Source organism: Pantherophis guttatus, chromosome 4 (assembly GCF_059756535.1).
Source record: "Pantherophis guttatus breed Tessera chromosome 4, ASM5975653v1, whole genome shotgun sequence".
Taxonomy (NCBI): Eukaryota; Metazoa; Chordata; class Lepidosauria; order Squamata; family Colubridae; genus Pantherophis; species Pantherophis guttatus.
In genome coordinates this window covers 132,597,049-132,621,055 of record NC_142066.1, presented here as the reverse complement: position 1 = coordinate 132,621,055, position 24,007 = coordinate 132,597,049, and the positions used below count along the sequence as shown (strand labels likewise).

The following is a 24,007-nucleotide window of genomic DNA, read 5'->3' as shown; positions in this document are numbered from 1 at the left end:
GATCCCTTAAATAAAATTCTCACCAAAGTCCATTTCTTCCAAGACTTTAAACATTAAAAGTCCAATTTAAATTGTCAAAGGTTTTCTCTTCGTCTAAAAATATTAAAGCTGCCTGTTTTTCATTATGATATTGTAAATATTCAATAATATTCAGAACAATCCTTACGTTGTCCCTTAACTGTTTTTGGCACAAAGCCAGATTGATCTTCATGAGTATACATGCCTGTAAAACTTCCAATCTCATTATTAAACAAGGGCTATAATCTATTTGCTGCAGTTTTGGCAGAAAGAATTGTACTTCTAACTGCTATTTAGAAAATTGGAAGCTAATTCTTTGAATGTTTTTTCTTTCTTTTCTATTTACTTTTCCTTTTTATATTTTTTCCCTTTTGGGCACTTCTAACTCTCTTTTTTATTTTTTCTTCATTTCTTTCTCATTCTATATTACTTTTTATTTGTTTTATGTTCTTAGTCACACAAACACACACAGATATATATCTGTAGTTATACACGTATTATAATCTTCCATATATTATATGTTCTAAGCATGCTCACAATGACCTTAGACTTTCAATTGTACAAAATTCAGAATCCATCTAGCTGAAAAAAATTGTGTTCCATTACAATTTTTATAAAATAATGAAAAAGAAAATTGTGTTTCTAACCAAAATGTATGTCTGTATTAATCTAGGCTAGACCATTTTTTAATATTGGATGAGGCAATTGTTTGATAATCTCAGTATTTTTTGGATTCCCGCTAATTTTGTTCAAAATAAATATACAATTCCTAATGAGATTTGAAACAGTGTAGGGAAATTGCTAGATAGCTTGGAGGGAAGCAAATTAATGCAGAGATCTTCAATGCTTGCCATTTTATTTTTTAACTTAGATGTGAACATTTTCAAGCTGCTCTTTCCTTTATTGCATCAAAACATTTCATATTTTTCCATCAGCAGTTTGTTTTGATACATACATTAAATTTTACTCAGAAATGCTAAACCTTGACAGTATGAGATATCAGCAAAGATCATTTCTGGAAACGCACAGTTTGTTTATGCTTACGTGAAGATATTTTATTCAGTATCTACTACAATCATTTAGCTGAAAACTGAAGAATATGAACTGTGCAATCTACTCTGATTTCAGGCTTTTTTTCTTGGTTTTGCTTCCTATATATTTCTGTTTCTTGAAATTCTCTCTTCCTAGCTGCTGTTAAAATACTGCAATTTTTGATGCAAAGTTGTAAAAGTCATACAGTTTAATGGATTCGGAATCATGAAATCTAGCTTTACAATCATAAAGAAAATATAGAGAAGGTTTGGAAGCATCATTTACTTCGGACTTCAGTTCTTGTCATACCTAGCCAATCAGGTCAATAGCAAAAACCTAAGGTCCCAAAAAGTAGAATAGAGAGCATTAGATTACTTTTTCTGAATCTGGTACATGATTTAATTGAGTTATAAAATTATTACTGAATATTTTTCATCCAAATTTGCTTCATACACAACCTTTTTGGGCTGGGTAGCATACATAGGTTAAATGATTCAAACAAGTCTGCATAAAAATCACACACATACAGTACATGCTTTCATAAATCAGAAAAATAATAGCATAAGATGGATCTGCCGATTATGTTTCGTAATTGTTATTTAGAAATCAGTTCAGTTTGAATACATGTGCACATCTCTCTCCGTGTGTGTCTCTCTCCCTCTCTTTCTCCCTCTTTGTGTCCATGTGCGTGTGTGCATGTACCTGTGTTCACATTGTTAGAACATTTTGCAACACTTTATAGGCTTTTAAATTTTTTGTCTATCTAAACTCAGACTCTCTAATGTCCAGTTTTTAAAATTATGAAATTGCAGATTTTAATTTTCTTATTAAAAAAACAGAACCTATGCCTGCCCCACGAGAAGTTTTTAGTTTTATAAAATTAATTCCAAATTTTATTGTAAAAGTTTCAGTGTTACAATTTTATCTGAGCCTTTAGTCTGTTTATAGCTTTCTAAAACCAAAATTTTAACTTTTTGATGTTTATTTCAGATACTTTGAATACTTAAGTTTATGATTGTGAAAAAAAATTGGCTCGGAATTGAAGGCCATTTCACCCAACATTTTCAAATATCATCTTAAAAGTTTCTAACAGATTAGAAGTAGATATTGAGAAATTTCAGAAAGTTATTAGAAAGTGAGGTATCTAAAATTAACTGCCTTTTAAAAGCTTGCTGCAATTGCTCACAAATTGACTAATACCATAATCTTTTAAATCTAAAGAAAACTGCTATTCTGTAGTCTCCTCATGAGATGCAGCTGTATTGAGAACATGTAAGAAATCTCTCATCCTCTCTTTCTCTGGAGAAGTTCCAAGGAAAATTGGAAATTCCTTGATCTTTGCCAGAGTCATCACTTCCACTTTCTCAGAGCCATCTTCAGTTCTTTACTTTCTCTGGAAGGTGCAAAATTGCAAAACAGTATAAATTTTGAGCCTACCCTTCTGGAGCAATTCTAAAGATTCTGATTGGGATACCAGTGGGACTGTCTGATGGAAATAATATTGAGCTAGATATATAGGTACATTGACTTGTCTGAGATAAAAGTCTCTGTGCTTCTAGCTTTTTGTGCTTTTTTCTCCTTACTTTGAATGGCATCCTGAAAATTATAGGAAAAAAATAAATATTTTAAGACTGCCCAAAATGCTGGAGCAACCTTCCTCAGTTTGAAAGTTATTTTTGCATTTCAAGAGACTACTTTCAGTTTATTTTTAATTTTTTTAACAAAAATATTTCCAAATCTATGCAGCTATGGGTGAGCAGTATGGCAGTCCTTACTTAAGTATGGTAAATCAGACCAGCAACTCCATCCCTAAGCAAATAATTGTAAAATGCATCATTATGTGACTGATTTATTGTGGCAGTTGCGCCAGTTTCAGGTTGCCATCATTAGGTCAACCCTGCAGGGTCATGGCATCCCACAGTCATGCAGCCACCATTTGCATCCTCCTGTGAGGTTCCCCATTGACTTCGTTTGTTGGAAATCAATTTGCAATGAAGGTTGAAAATAGCAATAACACTTAGACTTATATACTGCTTCATAGTGCTTTACATCCTCTCTAAGCAGTTTATAGAATCAGCATATTGGCCCCTACAATCTGGGTCCTCATTTTACCAACCTTGGAAGGATGGAAGGCTGAGTCAACCTTGAGCCTGGTGAGATTCAAACTGCAAAATTGCAGGAAGCCAGCAGGCGGCAGAATTAGCTTGCATTACTGCATTCTAACCATTGCACCACTGTGGCTGGTGGCTATCATGTGACCATGGGACACTACAACCATCATAACTTCAAGCTGGTTGTCAAGCATCTAAATCACAGTCATTGCAGAAACACTGCAATGGCCATAACTATGAGCAGTTACAAGTTCAGTACCATTAAAACTATTAATAATTTCTGAAGGTATTCATATACTGTAGTATAAAGTTGACAGTGCCAACCCTTCTTGACATCACAAAAGCTGAACAATTGATGTTTTATCATAATCATAATTAGCATAGAATAGCCGAGACTGGAGACTTCATTCTTCGACCTGAACTGGGTTTTTCTAAGCTCTATAAACTTTTTCGTACTCTGAAATCCTTCCCAAGCCCTTGAATGTTGAATCCAGCAATATTTTCTTGACGGTGAAGGTCAGCTTTTTTAGAGAAAAAGATGTTTAGAGATGTTTTAAAAAGTACTTTTCTAGAGCTAAAGGAAACCTTATAGTGATATAGTGACAGGAGGAGTTTCAATCTATATTTACCCCTATAAAAAGATAGAATATAGGATATCAGTATTTTATGGCCCATGAGCCACATCCAATCCTTTCACTGTTCCTGTCCAGCCCACAATGATGGAAGGGATGGGTGGGCAGTGGCTCTGCACAACAATCCCAACTTCTCATGTTTCCCACCCCTGTAGTAGAGTCTTAATGCACCTATTTTTAATTTTTTTACCAAAAATATTTCCAAATCTATGCAGCTGGGAACAGTATGCTCTGAGGGACACAGAGTCTGTAAAAAGTAGAGTTGGGGCATGTACGGCTGCTCATTTTCCCATAGGGAAAACATTTTGGGCATACTAAGATTATCAGATGTGTTAAAATATTGGTAAAAAGATGCGCAAATATGATAGTGTAAAATTAAATATAACGAATGGCCACAGTTATAATTTTATTATATGATTTCATTGCAACAATTTCTCACTGAGATTGAGGGTTTTTTCAGTAATCTTCCATTTTAAATCTTTGCTTTGCCTTGAGTGTTCAGTGTTGGTCTTTGATCAACAGCCAACAGCTTTCCGTATCTGGATTTTTTGCAGTGGAAAAAAGAAAACTTATTTTTCAATCGATGCTTTGATTTTGGTTGTGAATATAAGGGTGTGATAAAGAAACACAAGGTAAGAAAAAGAAAATCAGTACAACAAAAAGAATAAATCTATGAAATACATGAATAAAATATTTGGGAGTTGAACTGAAAATTGAGTTTCAAATATATTTTTGCCTCTTCTTAACTGTTGGAAAGAAATAGGCATTGATGTGCCTCCAGATGATTGCCTTCTTCTAGGTTATAACCTTGTTCTCTTGAGCAATAAAGAAAAATAGCCTGTTCTATCTTTTGCATGATAAGTTCTTCACATATTGGAAAAAGGCTGTCTTACTACCACTTCATCTTCTCTTCTATAGGATAAATATTCCAAGATCTTTCTTCAATTTGATATCAATGTGTATTGAATGTCTAGAAATTTTTTGTAGCTAAAAGACAAGCACTTTTCAGCTAAATATATCTGTAGATATAAATAGATGAGCAGATTGTTTATTGATATAGAATAATCAATCATCATCAGTAATCCAGATTTCCAATCACTGAGTCTGCTTTCAAGAAGCTAATTTTAACACATAGCAAAAAGATTCTCCAAGTCATTTCTTTCCATAAGAAAAGCTTTCCTTTTTTTGGAAACTGCAAGGGACCTCCAAGAGAAAGAGAATAAAAATATAGAGAATAAAAATATATGAGCACAACTGAGCCCAAAATTCTGTTGTTAAGTGATTTTTGCTCAATTTTATACCTTTCTTGCCATATTTGTTAAGTGAATCAGTGCAGTTGTTAAGTTAATAATATGTTTGTTAAGTAAATCTGGCTTTCCCATTGACTTTGCTTGTCAGAAGGTTGCAAAAGATGATTGCATGACCCAGGGACACAGAGAAGGTGCTTTACTATCCATGCTGCCTCCATAGTGACTGCATTTTGAGTGCTTGGCAACCAGCTCACATTTACAACCAATTGCGGCATCTCAGAGTCATAAAACTGCAATTTTTGTTTTTATTTTGCTTGTTTCAGATAAAGGATCACATCATTTTTGTTTAGCCGAAGCCTTACATTTGTCATTTATACATTTTTGATGGGGCAATCTATTTTTTTTAGCAACTATGTATTACTATGGTTTGTCGCATAGTTACAGATATTTAGACTGGATTTGGCATTTTTATTCATCTATTAAGACCTTCCAATGAACCTCTGATACAGATGTTGTTTGATTGTGCTAGAGCAGAACTGTCAAACTCACGGGCCGCAGGCCGGATGCATTACAGTTTAGCGAAAGAAAAAAGTCCCAATACGTCACGTGATGCTGCCGTGACGATGTGAGTTTGACACCCTGTGCTAAAGGTATTGTTTGTTGCAGGTGTAAGCTGTTCCAAGTACAGCTGCCTATTGCAACTGAATGATTGCCAGTATTTTGTAAATGTTGTGATATTCAAGTAGTGTTCCAGATGCCTATCTCTGTTGGTACTATCTTTGTTTCTTTTTGCCACAATCATTCTACTTGTATTTATAAGTATTTGTATTTTGATTTTCTCCAATCCTTTTATCTTTAATTCTGCAGTCTATAGGTACTGCCATGTCCACTAACCAGACTTTTTTGTCTTGCTTATCAACAGTTGTTAAGTTCTGAATGTTATGTGGCAGGTGTTTGCCTGTTTCAATCCTAAAGTCCAAGAGCACTTTAGCTTCCTCATTTTCTATTGTCTATTGTATTTCTATTGTATCTATTTGTCTAGATCATGATGATTATGAATCACAGTCAGCCAGGTATTTAGACTGGATTTGGGATTTTTATCCATCTATCATGCCCTTCCCATGGACCCTGGATAGGCAAATATTATGGTTTATAATATTAAAGTTATTATTATTTATTCATAACAATTTGCAGTCATGATTGCCAGTTCTTTGGCTGATGTTGGCCTTCATACGAATCAAGTTATTCACAAGAACCTAGTATGTTGGTCTGTATCAGTGTTATATAATCTGCAAATGCAGGCAGTGTGGGTTTTTGCCATTGACAGATGATATGCCTATAAGTCCTGTGAGGGCCATTTTATGTCATCAACTTTCATCTTGGATTTTTTGTGATCTTCTTTGTTTTCTCTTCTACTTTCCCCTGGTATTGTCACATCAATTATCAAAACTTCCTTCTTTTCAATCACTGTTAAATTTTGGGTGTTATCAGCCAAGACTTTATCAGTTGGAAATCCCACAATATTTAACCTGCTCATTTTTAATTACTTTTTCAATTATAGTTCAATCATATAACCAATTTTTCATTACTGCTGATGATAATTTTTACAAATGCTCCAGCAAATAATTTTAGTAACTGGATTATATTGTTTATAATCAGTTTGTGGATCTTCTTACAAAACCTCAGTATATGATCTACTGTTTCTACTGCCTCATTGTACAATCTATACTTTTAATCATTTGACAGTTTTTCAAGGTTTTAATTTAGGTTTAATTCAGTGGTTCTGTGGGCATGGCTTGGTGGGAGTAATGTGACTGGGTGGGCGTGGCCAACTCTTCTTTTTTCCACATCACGCTGTGGTGCGTGATCGTGAGAGCCTTTTTTTAACCTTTTAAAAGCAGGAAGTAACGATACCCGGGCAGATGGGCAGAGCCTCACACCACCATCGCTACCAGTTCTCTGAACCACCTGCCACAATTGCTACCAGGTCATCTGATCCAGTCCGAACCAGGAGCATTTTACCCATGGTTTAATTGCCTTAATTAGTTAATTAATTAAATTTGTTAATAATTAATTAATTATTATTATCTCCTCAACTACTGAATGTTTTGCAGATGTCTTTTTAAAAGGGAGTTTTTAACTTTGCTATACCTTGTAAAATTGGATATATTTCCCCAAATAGAAGGCACTATTTCTCTCATCACACACACTTAAAACACTACAAGAAAGTGTCACTATAGATCTTATTTCATTTTTATCTCCCCCCCACCCTTTTATTTGCCAGTAAGGCAATAAACACATTGGGTTGATGAGGGAAGGAGGTACTCCCTAAAAATTAGTTGGTAACATATGAAAGCTACTAAGTTGCACAATTAAAAAGGAGGCTGAGGTAGATCAACAAAACTTTTGGGGAAAGGAGGTTTGAGACATTCAACCACAGCAAGCAGCAAGAGGAATAAATATTTCAAAACAATGGGAGACATATTGGCTAATCTCACGGGCGCTATAGGAGAGGTCAGGGATCAGTGGCGGAATGGTTATAATTGCAGAAGCTTGCACTTTCAAATGGATGGGGCAACAGGTGATAGGAAAGGGATCTTTGAGTCCTATGGTTAATCATTTAAATATGAGCCAGCAGTGTGCTGCAGCTGCCAAAAAAGCTAACACAGGCCTAGGCTGCATTAACAATAGGTTAGAATCACATGAAGTGTTAGTATCACTTTATAATTAAGACCATACTTACCATCCAGTTTGGATCACCACGAAAAAAAAAAAGATGTTGAGATACTAGAAAGAGTGCAGAGAAGAGCAACAAAGATGATTAGGGGACTGGAGGCAAAAACATGAAGAACGGTTGCAGGAATTGGGTACATCTAGTTTAATGAAAAAATGGACTGGGATGACATGATAGCAGTATGCCAATATCTCAGAGGCTGCCACAAAAAAGAGGGAAGTCAAGCTATTCTCCACAGCACCTGAAGACAGAATAAGAAGCAATGGATGGAAACTAATCAAGGAGAGAAACAACCAAGAACAAAAGGAGAAATTTCCTGTCAATTAGAACAATTAATGCCTTCAGAAATTGTGAGTGCTCCAATACCGGAGGTTTTTAAGAAGAGATTGGAGAACTATTTATCCGAATGGGGTGTAGTTTCCTGCTTGAGTGGAGGGTTGGACTAGAAGACTTCCAAGGTCCCTTCTAATTCTGTTGTGTTAAGAAGAATAGATTACCAAGATAAACAAGCATGTTAATATTTATGATATAACAGTAAATTTGCTTTATTTTGTGTGATGAATGTTACTGCATTTAACTGTAATTGTTAATGCACGTTACAGAAAGACCAACATGTATGTTTGTTGTTTGTTTTATTTAAATTTATTGGCTGACCAATTACAGTTGATTAGATTTTAGTGAAAGAGCTGGGATAATGATTTGGATTTGGAAAAAACATTTAAACTGTAAAGTTCCTACAGGGAGTGAATTGCTTTTCAGAGGCTTTAGCATTCTTGGTGCTGACGTTGTATGCATAACACAGTTTAAAAGACAATTGCAAGAAATGCTTGCTCAAACAAGCATTTGGATTTCTGACAGTAATTATCTTTGCCAGCCATCCTGATCAGCATTCTGATACAAACCGCCTTTATATCTTTCAGCCCTGATAAGAAATAAAATTAACAATATGAACAAATTTTAATTAATAAGGAATCTAATAAAAGAAGCAATTTAAATGTCTTCGGGATATGATAGGACTACAATTCCCAGAGCAGACTGAGAGTTGTAGTCCCAATAGAATAAAAGAGCTGTTTCATTCTGCTTAAAATTCTTGGTTCGGTATTTTAAAATAGAATCCTAAATATGCTATTTAAGTGCTATTTAAAATAGCACTAACTAAATGTTTTATTTTATAAAATCTTGTATTTAAAAAAACAAACAAATATGTCCAGATAATTGAGTGTATTTTAATAATCAAAAATATTTTTGATTAAGCTGAGTAGATAATCAAATTATTCAGTCCCAGTCTTTCAAGAGAATTGCCAAGTATTGTTAACATTCAGAAGTACATACTGCATGTTCAAATTGAAAATGTCAACTTTTTAATCTTGTAACTTTATTGTTGCCTTTGTCAGTATTTATTTTAAAATATGATCATGAGAATAGAGTGAAGTGAGAGGCCTTATTGCAGGTCAATCCAAAGATCTAAATTACAGTGAGGAGCATACAGAAAAAAATCTAATTTAATACTAAACAACATGATATCCCAAATATTTTGTACTGCCAGAGAGTCCAACAATTGGCAAATTATAATTTTTAGTATTATAGAATTATAAATTCATTAAATGTATGGAAAGATAAAAATCTTACTGAATTCAGTTTTATAGATATGACTAGGGAGTTTTCTTGGGAACAATATGAAATATATTTATCTTTGTTATCTCCTGGAATAGTTTTTAATTCCGTTTCTAGCCTGGACCTTTGGGGGTTCTTCTCATCCAAATCCTAACTAGATGTCATCTGATTTACTTATTTGAGATCAGACAAGGATGATTAGACATTGTCACCAGCTGAGCATTCAATACATGAGTGAAGAAAAATTGTGTTTTAACCAGCTTTAATTTAATTACATTTAACTAAACCAGATTTGCTTTGCACTAATCCCCAAGCATCATTTTTTGTAACACAACTTTTTTTTTAAAGAACAAGAATAGTTCAACCCTAGTTGCACATCCTGCTACTAGGTTACTGAAATAAAGTATATTACCCAATTCTTAGATTGGAGTGAAATACTGCTGCATTCAATATTTGGTTTCACTTGATTTCCAAATTATACAGCAGCATTATCTTAATTCAAATCTTGCTTCTTTTTAATTGGGCCTCTGCCTTTTACTTCTCATGCATCTAAACAGGCTGTACCTACTCTGAAAGAGAATAATATAATTGAATGCTTATGATGTTTGAAGTAACTATGACAACTACCTGTTCCATAGCGTAACATTGAAGGGAGAGTCATGGAAAACTGCTCAAGAATTGCACAGTCTTAAAATCTGTTAATTGTGTAAGAAAAATAATGCATTTAATTTATCATAGCATTTTGGAAGCAAAAGGCAACTTTGTATTTCCTTCATGCTCCAATCAAAACAGTTAATTTGGAGTTGACCTTGAAATATGAAACTTTGCGCAAATTAATATAGGAATAATCTTCAAGAATTCCCTGATGTCTTTCCATCATTGTACTTGTATTTCAAAGTGAGACAATTATTGGAACCATATCCACTTCTGGATAGCCTTTTGATTCTTAGAAGGATCACTCTGAGGTGCAATTTGTTTGGTTTTTGTTTTGTCTTTATGAACTTTGATATACTATATAGAAAATCAAACAGTTTTGACAAAAATAATAGATTGAAATAGAACAGGATAGTCTTTGTTATGAGATTTGGTCTAGTTATTACAGTAAAACACATTTTTCTATGTTTTTAAATTTGAATTTGAACAAAATGGTGTGATTGCATTTAGAATCATGACTGAAATATGTAAGACATGGTTTTCCTATATGAATTCTTTAGTTCCCAAATGATTTCTAACTACCTTGTATTGGAATTATTTTTCCTTACAGGATAATTAGAATTCCTATGCTAAACTCCTATGCTAAACTAAAACTGTGCTGCACAAAGATAAAAGAGCTAGAAGTAGCATTTTATTGTCTATTTAAAAAAAAATACTTTGGTACAAAGAACTACAGCTAATAGAAATATTAGCAGGTGGGTTTATTTGGTTCATCTGTTTTCATGACTGAAAGAACAATTAAAATGAGCGGTTTGATAGGAAAGGCATGTGCCTGTCTTAGTCTCAGTTTTGAATTCTGGCAACTTCCTGGACAAGCCCCTGAAATTTTCATGGCAAGATTTTGGAAGTGGTTTGTCATTGCCTGCTTCCTAGGACTGAGAGAGAATGACTGACCCAAAGTCATCTAGGTGGCTTTATGCTTGAGATGAGACTAGAATTTATGCTATCCATGTTTCTCTTTGTGCTTTAATATAATGGCATGTAAGAAAGGCCTTGGGAGTCTGGACTGAAAACCCTGGGCTGCGTAGTGAATAGTCAGATAAGAGACAGCATTGTCTGCAGCTTAATAGTGGGCCAGACAAGACCCTCCCTAATTTTTTCCAGGGTAAAGGAAATGGGAGAAGAAATGTATTCCCGGACTTGCAAGATTCTGTTAAAAAGTAGAATGAGCTGAACCGGCCATGTTTCCTGTTTGGTTCCCTTGGTCAGCATGTTACTTAACAACTACACCAAACTGGCTCTCTGTTCAATAGCTCAATATGATTAAATCAGAGTGCAATTGCATTGTCTTCTCTCTTACATGTAGAAAGTCCAGCTTCCAAAATCTTCACACAAAGCTAAAAAAAAAATAAATCTGAAACTCTACAGAATATTCAAATCAGTGTGAATCATTTTAAAGTATATGGATAAATGCTTGACACAATGTAATACCAGTTTCTGTGCTTCTATCTTCCTTGGTTTAAGTTAGAAAATAAAAACGGTTGTGATCTTTATCCCATTTGTGTTGGAGGGACTATCTAAGATACTTACAGGTTGAAAGGGTTAGCAGGTGCCATCACCATTGTCCAGAGGATGCAAATGATGGGAGCTCACCATGCCATGAATCACTCTTTGTCTTGAACATAAGCCTGGGGCGATGTTTTCTTTTTATCCTACTATCCTGAAAGCTGTTTCTGTCTGCTGTCAATTGCACTTTCTAGAAGACATATTTTCATTCAACTACCAATTGGCTTTTTTATGCAGTGATAAGATGTCTGTCCTTCATGTCAGACAGTAAGAGAATAAGAATTCCGTTATGTACATCTGCCTTATTATCTTTATCCATTCAACATGCAATGAAAAAGCAGTATTCAAGTTTTCTTCTTTTGTGTTTACAACTGAAAACTGTGTGAAAATAGTCATGCTCATTGTTTAAAGTACTGTACTCTATCTAGGACACAGTTTCTGCAGATAAAAGACATACAATCCCACATTAAGAGAGAAAATCTCATTAAGCAAAATAGTAAAAGAGGCACCATATAAATTTAATAAGAGAGATTGAGAGAGGTAGGGACAGAGAGATCTTGGAACTGAATGACAACTGTCTAAATCAAATCAATCAGTCAATCAAACAAATAAACAAATCACACTACAGTTGTGCAGCTGGTATATTTGCATTGCTTATGGAGTAAGCCTGCTTGCCAAATAGTTTGAAATCCTGCTCCCTATCAGTTCTCATTGGCATAGGTAATGGAAATTTATTGTAGGACCTGTGATCCTCAATATCTGAATGGAACCAAGCATCCCACATGCTTGCTCTTGCTAACGTCATCCTGGGATTTTCAGCAAAGTAAGCATCCATCTATTTTTATTATATTTCTCCTCTTTTATCTCTGTTTTATTTATTGGCTAGTGACCATAACAGAATTGAAATTGAAATATGTTTTCAAAATCTATTTAGAGAAACCAGTGGCTTATTAACCTATCATGATGCTATTTTTTATATTTTATAAAAAAAATAATTATAAATTTTTTTATTTTATAAAAAATAAGGGTGCCTTATTTTTTTTCCATGTACAGGAAATTGCTACTTGCTTACGGCAGAGCAGGAAGCTGAGAGACACACTAGTGCCGCAGCCACAAGGCGAGATGGGGGTGGAGCTGCCCCACGAGCTTACCTCAGGGTCCCTGCAGCCAGGCCATCATGCCCTAAAACTTGCCTCGCCTCACGGCTGCGGCACCAACATATAACTCAGCCTCCTGCTCTGTTGTGGCTACGAGCAAGCAGAAGTAGTGGGCCAGCGGCTGACTGCAGAGCTGCCAGCTTCAGGAAGTGGCCCAACAGGCAGAAGCAACACGCCCAGAAAGAGACTCTGGCCTTGCCCTGCCCTCTCACCACCTGCTCTCCCTTCGCTTTGGCTCGGGGGCTGGGGCCCAGAGACGCGCCATTCACTGAAACCCTAGAGCTGCCACCTACTCACCGCCTACCTCAACCGGGTTGGGAATGCACCATTCCCTGACTCCAGCCTTGCCACGGAGCCGCCGCCCGCTCGCCCTTCACCACGCGGCGTGTCCTACTCCTTACCTTTCTCCCGCGGCTGGCTGCCAGGGAAGGCAAGCGCCCGAAAGTTACCAGAGCTGCTCTCCTTCTTGAATGTGCCGCCACCATCATCGCCCTGGTCCACAAGCGGCTACACAAGGCTACACCCAACCTGCCACTGATGAATGAATGAAATAAATGGTGTGCGTTTGCGCAGCCGACGCATGGACCAGGGCGGCGATGGTGGCGGCACATTCAAGAAGGAGAGCAGGTCCAGTAACTTTCGGGTGCTTGCCTTCCCTGGCAGCCAGCCGCGGGAGAAAGGTAAGGAGTAGGACACACCATGTGGTGAAGGGCAAGCGGGCGGCGGCTCCATGGCAAGGCTGGAGTTGGGGAATGGTGCATTCCCCGACCCGGTTGAGGCAGGCGGTGAGTAGGTGGCAGCTCTGGGGTTTCGGTGAATGGCCCGTCTCTGGGCCCCAGCCTCAGCCCCCGAGCCAAAGCGAAGGGAGAGCAGGTGGTGAGAGGGTGGGGCAAGGCCGGAGTCTCTTTCTGGGCATGTTGCTTCTGCCTGTTGGGTCACTTCCTGAAGCTGGCAGCTCTGCAGTCAGCCACTTCGCTTTTTCCCTCTTTTTCCTCATGGGAGGCTTGCGTGGTGGTACCAGCAGAAGCACTGTGGGGAAGTGTCCCAACAAGCAGAAGCGCTGCACCCAGAAAGACAAGGGCAAGAGGGGCTAGTGGGCTGCAGAAGCTAAGGTGGGTGGGCGGAGCCTCCAGTTGCCATCGCTACCAGTTCTCCGAACTACCAGCCATCATCGCTACCGGATCGGCAAATCCAGTCCGAACCGGGAGCATTTCATCTCTGGTTTAGGGCTTATATTAGGTGCACATGTAAAACGTGCTAGGACTTACTTCTGGATAGGTCTTATTTTGGGGGAAACGGCTAGTAAAATGATTTTCCTACGAATGCATACACTTACAATCAAATTTCTATACCTAACAATAAGGTGCACCAGAGTGAGAATAACAGTGGTACTGTTGCACAAAAGAACTTCATCTGAATAAGGAAGCAGCAACCCACATTTTTTGCGCACACACCCCTTTTCGCTCTCTTTCTCTCTCTCACACACACACACAGTTAGTAACCATTTCAGTGGATGAATTGTGGCAACTAAACAAGGATTGTCTGTACAATAACGCCTACTTCTTTCTTTTTCTGGCAATTACATACCAAAAAAATTCTAACAACTATACTTAATGTTTAGTCTACAACAGCAAAATAAACATCTGATTAAAGGTTACATTCTTTTTTTCTTATTTTATATTTTATATTTATTAAACTTAGATTATGAATTTGAAAAGTTCTACAAACATGTTCAAAATGTTGAACTGAATAAAATAGGTTTTCACATATTATCCACTTTTCAAATACAAATACTTTCATAATACTTTAAGATAAGTATAAAAAAACAAGATTTTGGATTTCTGGCTTAACAAAATTTACTCGCTGTGTACTACCACTAAAGCAGATTTATCTGCAGGAATTAAATTTGCATGTAACAGTTAGCTAGATATAAAATACATTTTTTATTATAAGCAAAGGAAATTTTATATTTTATATAAAATATATATTCCTTTGAGTGAGAGGTAGTTTTGTCTAGTAGCTAAGGCAGCAGGCTAGAAATCAGGACACGGTGAGTTCTAGTGCCTCCTTATGCATGAGTTGGCTGGGTGCTTTGGGCCAGTCACATACTCTCAGCCCACTGTGTCAAGCTAGGATGGTAAGCTGGTTGGTCTACTCCTGGCACAATGGATCAACACGGGATTGATCTGGGGAGGGGGGGAGAGCAGACCCTGTACTTGCAGGAAAACGCTAGAAGAAGAAGAAATTCTTTTGAGCAGTGTTATCTTGTTCTAGCACATGGTATTCTTATTTTGAACATGAAAGGGATATTTGATTTTTTTTAAAAAAAAGAATATTTATGTACTAAGTATATAGGGGAATAGTCAAGAGTTTGTGCTTGTGCTCATAGTTTTTTTAATAACTAATGACTTCAGTCATAATCCCTCAAAAATAAAAGCAAAATATTAATCTATTTTTTTTCCCAATTAGAACTAATAAACTCTTAGTTTAACAGACTAATAAATGGATATACTTTAAGGCAGAATCTATTAAATCTAAATGGGATGTTATATGTATATATTTTACATATTTTTATAGAGTTTACTTACTAGTTTATTATTTAATACAGAAATAAGCACTATAGATGACGACTTTTTCTCACCGATCAAAAAGAAAGTTCCTTTCCTTTCCTTTTGCTCTGCATGATTGACTATATATATATATAATGATGAAATAGTAAGTTATTTTTGTTAATTTACTCTGAAAGTAAAATACAGCAGTATTAAAACCCGAAAAAGCTTAGAGGAGATAGAAATAGACAGACAGACAATTTCAGAAGTATCCTGAAATGTCTAAATATCTACAGACAAGTTGTTGGTTTTTTTTAAATATTCATTTGAGAATTCTCCCTTTTTTTCTTGTCATTGTATCCTAGGAATGATTATCTTTCTTTCTTTCTTTCTTTCTTTCTTTCTTTCTTTCTTTCTTTCTTTCTTTCTTTCTTTCTTTCTTTCTTTCTTTCTTTCTTATTTCAATTCATTCATTCATTCATTCACTGAGGTCAGTTATCCCATAAATAGAAGGGCCAAAATACTGAGCTAACTTTTGGAATAATACTTAGCTGATTAAATTAGTTGCTTTGAATGAAGAAGAATCTATCATTTCCTACATGTTTTGTGAACCAAGAGGGCAAATTCTTTTAAGGATTTCAAGAGAAGAGAAGAAAATATAGATGTTGGGAGTTCAAGTAGTATATTCATACAAGCTATCCGCTGACAGCCAAGTGAAAAGAAGAAAAAGCATGACTCAGGAACACTGTTTAAGAAGATTGCATTGTTTAGAAATATTTGGATTCTTAACTATGACATCATAAATGTGGAGAATTCTTAAGAACTTGTGAATCACATTCCATTAAGGAAAAATAATTTATCAAGAATTTTAAAATCTTATTAAGAAGACTTTAAGCTGAATTGGAAGAGGAAAATACACAGATTCAAGCAGAGAAATGCTGAACGTTAGGAACATGGTTGCTCATAATGGGGAGGAAGTATAAGGTAGGAAATGGCACTCCAAATCCTCAACCCTGGGTTGTAGGGAAAATAGTGACATCCATATTCTCCAGTCTTAATAAAGCAGTATATGGAGTTTGTGCAGTGGTGAAATGTAAAATTTGTTACTACCGGTTCTGTGGGTGTGGCTTGGTGCGGGGGTGTAATGTGACTGGGTGGGCGTAGCCAACTTTTTTTTTTTTAACTTTTAAAACCATTTTTTCTACAACCTCTTTAAAACTGGAGGGTTGATTGGAGTAACACTTTAAGGATAGTACTTATTACTTATTTAATTATTCAAAGTAAATATTCCAACCAAAAGGAATGTGGAGTGACTTAATGAATAAAGAAAATTATGAAATAATTTATAACTCTGAATATGGTGATCCTGTTAAAAGCCTCTGGGTAAGCTAAAAGGAAAAAGGAGATAAAGTGATACCATGCCATGGCCTGAAATTATAAGAGATAAACAAGTTAAAGAGGGATGGGAGAACCTATAAAACTAAGTATTGAAAGCAGAGGTACAAATGATTCCCATGTAAAAGTACAGGAAAAGTTTTATGAGACTTTTGTGCACGTGTAGTGAGATCCTTGACAAGCTGAGAAGCTGAAAGTAAGATTGACATGAAGCTGCAAGAGCCCAGGGGAAACTAGAAATGAGAGTCAAGGAAGGTATCTGTTGGTTTATTGTGTAGGAAAGATAGAGAAGCAATAACAAAGGATACAAAGAAGGCAGAGTTACTAAATCTTTGCATTTGTCTTCTCAGAAATGAGAAAAAGCACTCCTGAACAAGGAAGTATGATAAAAACATCTTACTACCCCAAATGAATTCAGATCTCCAGGGTCGGTAATTTATATCTCAAGATGTTGAAGGAACTGCAAGTTGTAATCTCAGAACTTCTGACTATAATGTATGAAAACTTCAGAAAATTGATGAGGTATAAGAACACTGGAGAAGGACTAATATAGTCTTAGTATTCCTCAAATAGGAAAGAGAGAGGACCTGGAAACTACAGAACAATTAACTTAATGCTTGACTAGGCAATTTGAACAGGTTGTCAAGTAACATGACTACACACTCTTATAAAAAAACAGCTACAATAACTAGAATTCCAGATGGATTTATCAGAACGAATTGTGTCTAATCTTTTATTTATTTTATGACTGTGACTAATTTGGTTAGCCAAAGAATGATGTAGATATACTGGACCTTGAACTCTGTAAAGTGTCTGAAAAATAATACCCTTGTGTATAACATGAATAAATAGGGGCTAGAAGCTACTGCAGTTCAATGTTTTGTAATTAGTGGAATGAATTCACTAAAAGGTGCCCATAAATGTTGTTCACCATATTAGCCTCTATTCTCAAACATCAACATCTTTGTAAAAAGCTGGAAAATGGAATGAAAATGATATATGTGCAGATGATACTATGTAGGGGAATTGGCTAATAACATACTGGACAAAATCTCTTTGACAGGTTTTAATATTAGACTATATCCAGTAATACAGTTTTCACTTTTGACAAATATCATGTTCTGCATCTTGAATGGAAAAATCAAATGCATATATACAGGATTAGGGAGACAGATTTGATAACAGTGTGCATGAGAAAAATCTAGGTGCACAAGTGAAATATTATCGGAACACAAGCAATATGTTGTAGCAGCTACAAATACCAGTCCACAATATCACAATATAGGATCATGGTTAGTTGAAGCTTCTCAGAAATTCAGTGTAATATTGTTAGGAATAAATAAGGAACTGAGCCACTAAGACTAAATTTGAAATATTTACTTCTTTGGATTCAGATCCACTGCCTTCTCTTCATTTTTCCTTCTCCTTAATGATAGTCTGATGTTTCATTAACTTATTCACTTGTAAATTGCAATTGCCTAATTTCGTTTTCTGCATTCCTGTTCCATATTCTATACTAATGAAATATTTATAGCATACATTAACAGAAGTATTGTATTTTGATATCAGAATATAGTAGTTTTATTGAATTATATACTAATTGAATGAAATGAGCTACTTTATGCAGTTCTAGGTAACATGGATATTCTGGAGCAGGTTCATGGTCTTATCTGTTTAAAAGGAATCTAGAAATCAGTCTTATGTTCCTATGAGGAGCAATTAAAGGGAACGCGTATGTTTAACTTGCAAAAGAGAAGGCTAAAGGAAAATATGATAAAGCTCTATAAATATCTAAAAGGTTGTCACATATAAGATGGGATCAGGGGTGAAATGCTACTGGTTCGCTGAACCAGTAGTAAAAAAATGTAAAAAAACCCTGTTCCAATGATTGCGCGTTGCTCAACTGATCTTCAGAACTTTTTTTTTTTACTTTTTAAACATTTTTTACTACCTATTCGCCCGAACCGGTAGTAAAAAAATACTTTAAAAAGGTAAAAAAAAAAGTTCCAACAATCACAGATGTGCCGCACAATCGTCGGAACTTTTTTTTTTTTTACTTTTTAAGCATTTTGTTACTATCGGTTCAGGTAAATAGGTAGTAAAAACTGCTTTACAAAAGTTTTTTAAAAAGGTTCCGATGATTGCACGGCACAGTTGTGATCATCAGAACCTTTTTTTAACTTTTTAACAGCATGTTTTACTACCTATTCGCCCGAACCGGTAGTAAAAAATGCTTTAAAAAGGTTTTTAAAAAGTTCCCAAGATGGCGCGCCACAGCTGATTCTCCCCCTCACTGTTTTACTTACCTTTCCAAGCCTTCTTTTGGCGTGTACTGTGCATGTGCGTGCAGTGCTTGTTTGGTGCGAATGCGCAGTGCACTTGGCGCACAGCATGCACGCACAGCCAGCAAACCGGTTTAGATTTCACCACTGGATGGGATGCATTTATACTCTGTTAAAATCAAGACAAAGACATGATCAATAGATTGAAAAGTTCAATTCAGTATTATAAATTCTCTAATAGTAAATGCTGACAAGTAATAAGACTGCCTAGATTCTCTTCTCAGTGAAGATTTTCAAATTGGGCTTGCATGGCTACTTATCAAAATTTATTGGGGAACCCCAACACAACAGTATATTTAGAGATTTCAGTATTTGACTGAATCCTCCTTCATATATGGAGTTCAGAGCAATTGACACCCTCCCCCCATTCTTTCCTAATATTCCCATTAGGGGTAGTAATATTTCAAACATATGGGGGGGACAGCTAAAGTATATGTTTTACATTTGGGGAAAAGAAAGATCTGTCCTCCAAAACAATATACAATTTATTTGTTTATTTAATACATATTAAGTTATTTAATTATTCATTAATTACGTTGTACACAAATGAATCATTATCTGAATACAAAAAATATGTAGTGACTATAAAGGCCAAGACCATTTTAAGCTGTTCCATACTATCTCAACTTAGGCTCAAACTTGAAAAGTATGCAACAAACAAAATGTGCAATCAGGAAGCACAATCATATATCACACCTCACAAAATAAACTCATCAGTATCCTGGGTCTAATGCATAAGGTAACATTCTGGTCATCAAGGCCTTCCTAAAGTCTAAAGGGCAAAGGGGCGTTGGTCCTACCTGACACGCTCCTTCTCGTTGTTTGGAGACAGCAGCCAGTGTGGGTAGCACTCGCCCAATCAGCTGAAGGACTGAGTCAGCCAATAACGTTAAAGCCCGCCCTTGTTGCCGGGCAGGTCCAGCTTTTGGCGAAAGACTATAATGGCAGACTCGGCGTGTGGGTAGGCAGAAAAGAAAGACTCAAGAAGGAAGGCAACAAGAGGACCAGACAGGGAAGGGGAGGGTCTGGCTGCTGTGTCCACACAACGAGAAGGAGCGTGTCAGGTAGGACCAACACGCCTTCTCCATTGTTTGGTGGAGACAGCAGCCAGTGTGGGACATACCCCAGTTCACTGTCCCAAAGTCTGGGAGGGGCCAGGCTGGTCCAAAACCACGTCACTGGCCACAACCTGTTGTAACACCTGATGACCGAAGGCGGCCTTAGCCGAAGCAAACTTGTCCAGTTTATAGTGCCGTATGAATGCGCAGGTGAGGTCCAGGTAGCCGCACGGCAAATCTCCAACAACGGAGCTTGAGTGGCCCAGGCCGCCGACGTGGCCGCGCTACGTTTGGAATGGGCCGTTACCCGGGAAGGTCGCGGCAGAGAACGAAGGTCATAAGCTGAAGCGATGGTCTGTCGAATCCAGCGGCCTATAGTAGAAGAAGATACCTTGAGACTCAATGAGACTGGAAGGAAGGAGACAAATAACGCTTCCGACCTGCGAGTGGCAGCAGTCTGCTTGATGTAAATTCGCAACGCCCACCGGACGTCCAGAGTGTGCCAACGGCGCTCACGAGGATGAGAAGGACGTGGGCAGAAATTTGGTAGAATAAGTTCCTGTGAGCGATGGAAGACGGAGTTAACCTTCGGCACGAAGGTAGGGTCTAATCGGAGGACAACACGGTCTGCGTGAAACACGCAGAGGTCAGCTCGGATGGACAAGGCCGCCACCTCCGAAATGCGGCGAGCCGAGGTCACAGCCACCAAAAAGGCAACCTTGCAAGACAGCAACTGCAGAGAGGACGTCCTCAGCGGTTCATACTGAGGACCCATGAGGGAGTCGAGAACTAACGGAAATGCCCATGTAGGGTAACAATGCAGGACCGGAGGAGACAGGTTTGTGGCGCCCCGAAGAAAGCGTCTAATCAGAGGATGTTGAGCCAGAGATGACAGTGAACCGCAGGTAAGTACAGAGGAAATGGCGGCCACCTGGCGACGCAAGGTGTTAGGGGCGAGGCCATCGGAGAAACCCCGTTGTAGAAAGACAAGAATGTCCACAATAGAGGGTTGGAAAACATTCACACCATGAGCAGAAGGCCCGCCAAGTCGCAGAATATATTCTGTCTGTGGAGGAGCGTCTCGACGCCTGGATCGTCCGAATCACATCCCCCAGAACCAGAGCACCCGTCAGGATGAGCCGCTCAACCTCCAGGCGGTCAGGCTGAGCCAAGGAAGGTCCGGGTGGCTCAGTGCCCCTTGCGTCAGAGCGTCCGCCTCTAAAGGAATGCGCCAGGAGGGAGCGACAGAGAGGGAGACTAAGTCTGCAAACCATGTTCTGCGCGGCCAATGAGCCAATAGAATCACCTCCGCCTGTTCGTCCAGAATCCTGCGGATGACCCTGGGAAGTAAGGAGGTTGGAGGGAAGGCATACAAAAGACCGTCCGGCCATGGAGTCCAAAGCGCATCGATGGCTTCCGCCTGAGGTTCCGGAAACCGGGCAAAAAAATGGGGCAACTGAGCGTTGACATGCGTCGCAAACAGGTCGACAACTGGAGTCCCGAACCGATGCACCAGGTCTCGAAAGATCCTGGGATGAAGACGCCACTCCGCATTGTCCACCTCCTGACGGCTCAGCCAATCTGCTTGGGCATTGGCGACTCCGGAAATGTGTTCCGCTCGAAGAGACTCGAGATGGCGTTCCGCCCAGAGGCCGAGTTTCAAGGCCAGAGACAACAGGGCCTTGGACCTGGTGCCACCCAACTTGTTGAGATGTGCCTTGGCTGTCACATTGTCCGTAAGCACAAGCACATGAGACCTGGAGACCAGATGGTGAAACGCACGGAGAGCCAGGAAGACAGCTTGTAGCTCCAACCAATTGATTGGACGAAGAGAGTCCGCCACACTCCACGTCCCCTGAGCCAGTTGGCCTTGGCAATGGGCATCCAGCCCCGGAGACTGGCGTCGGAGGTTACCACCACCCGCCGGGGTTCTAGAAAGAGACAGCCTGCTGATATCGCTGGGGACCGCCACCACCAGAGGGATCGGAGCACTGACGAGGGAACGGGAACCGGCCTGGTTGATGTGCCTTTGCCCGATTTCTGTAGAGGCAAGAGAAACCATTGAAGTTCCCGGGCGTGGAGCTGAGCCCAGGGAACAATGGCAATGGCCGAAATCATCTTTCCCAATAACTGAGAAAGAATATAAGGGGAAGTAGACCTACAAACCTCAATCCTAGCTACCAAGTCCCGTAAACTATTCTGGCGGTCAGGGGAGAGAAACACCCTACCCTGTACAGAATCAATTAGGGCCCCTAAATGAACTAGAGAAGTGGAGGGAACAAGGTTGCTCTTTTCTAGATTAACAGAAAAACCATGGGCAGCCAAAGTGTCCAGAGTTAACTTAATATCCAACACAGCTTGGTGAGCAGAAGAGGATAACACCAAGATGTCGTTTAAATAACACAAAAGTCTAACAGACTGAACCCGGAGGGAGGCAGCCAAAGCCGCCAATACCTTCGTAAAGGTACGGGGGCAGACGAGAGCCCAAAGGGTAACTGCCATATACTGATAATGAACCCCACCCGTAATAAAACCTCAAATATCTTCTATGAGAAGGGAGAATAGGGATATGCAAATAGGCTTCAGTTAGGTCGATTGAAGAAAGGAGATCATCCCTCCTAACACCATCAAGGATGGATTTCAACGATTGCATCTTAAATTTACAGTATACAACATACCGATTTAATCGTTTTAGGTCCAGAATGGGTCTCCACCCCCCTGAGGACTTAGGAACCAGGAAAACCCGGGAATAGAACCCCAACCCAACATGTTCGGGTGGGACAGGTTGGTCTATCATGGGAGCCAGAATGAGACTGGTCTTGAGCAGCAGTACTGGCCGAATGGCCATGTTTAGATTTTGCCAGTGCTTTTGGCATAGCTGCAATGATAAAAGAAGGCCTCAATCAGGTATGGGGGGGGCATGAAAAGCTCCACCAATTAGCCCCGGCCAACACAGTAATCCAAGAAAACGGGAGCGTTAAAACTCCACAAATATTCTGCTGTAACAGGTAGTGGGGGCGTAAAAGCTCCTCAAATACAGGTAGTGGGGGTGTAAAAGCTCCTCAAATAAAGATGAGAAAGTCAGGCAGCGTAAAATGTCCACCAGGGGGCAGTAGAGGCTGAGACGAGGGGGCGCAAACGCTCCACACTATTTGTAGGCAATGTCAGATCACAGGAAGAATGTAACAGTTCCACACGAGAGTCAATGTCACAGTCAAAATGGCCACCGCCGCAATTAGCAGGAGGTAAAATGGCGGATGGCCAAAAAGATCCACTAGAGATCCCCGCAAACACAGAGAAAGCTGGTGAGGAGCAGAACGAAGCCCAGCTGACAGGAGCAAGCGTTCCACAATCCTTGCAGAATGAGGCTCCCCCGCTGAATAACAGAAGCGGGAGGTTGATTGACAGGTGCAGGCAAGCAGGCAAACCAGGAACAAGTCACTTAGCTGAAGCAGCAGCGGCAGATAGGGGCGGCAGGTGAAACGTAGTCTCTCAGCTCCAAACACCCCACTCAGCTAACGATGCAAAAATTTCGGCCGCAAACAACAAAAAAACGGCGAAACGGAGGTGTTCAATTAGCTCCGAGGCGGTAACGGTGCGAAATGCGACCTAAAATGGCTGCTGCAGTCGCGCTGAGGCAAAAACGCCGCTCTGAAGCTGGAGGCAAAGCTGGACGGAGCACTGACTTTAAAGCGCCTTAAAACGAGCCAACGAAGGGGGGAAAGCCCCCCCCAACCCCTGGAGGGGACAGCAAGGAAAACAGAGCTTCCCTTTAGCCACGGACAAATAACAGGGCAGGGATCACTCACAACGTCCAACAGTCAGATCAAGCAGATCAGGAAGGAGAAAAAGCCGTAGTCGATCAATCCAAAGGTCCAAATACCGGTACACACAA

At 38.8% G+C, this 24,007-nt stretch overlaps 1 protein-coding gene and 2 long non-coding RNA genes across 9 annotated transcripts in view; 1 reads left to right on the top strand and 2 right to left on the bottom strand.

Annotated features, from left to right (window-relative positions):
• The window catches only part of PLXDC2 (plexin domain containing 2), a 287,499-nt gene that overhangs the window by 97,403 nt on the left and 166,089 nt on the right, over positions 1-24,007 (top strand). Inside the window, exon 1 of one of the 7 annotated variants that reach the window (XM_034402360.3) lies at positions 16,157-16,301. The exons of the other annotated variants lie outside the window; for them this stretch is intronic. The gene's annotated coding sequence lies outside the window, so the exon portion shown is untranslated. Of the gene's footprint in view, positions 1-16,156; positions 16,302-24,007 lie in introns of those variants that run through there. 7 annotated transcript variants of the gene reach the window in all.
• Positions 854-8,004, bottom strand: LOC117655190 (uncharacterized). Its single transcript, XR_004588583.3, has 2 exons — positions 7,787-8,004; positions 854-1,386 (listed from the first exon to the last, which is right to left on the bottom strand). It is a non-coding gene; the product is annotated as an uncharacterized LOC117655190 (long non-coding RNA).
• On the bottom strand, positions 8,616-11,858 carry LOC117655189 (uncharacterized). The gene is made up of 3 exons (XR_004588582.1): positions 11,636-11,858; positions 10,019-10,086; positions 8,616-8,699 (listed from the first exon to the last, which is right to left on the bottom strand). It is a non-coding gene; the product is annotated as an uncharacterized LOC117655189 (long non-coding RNA).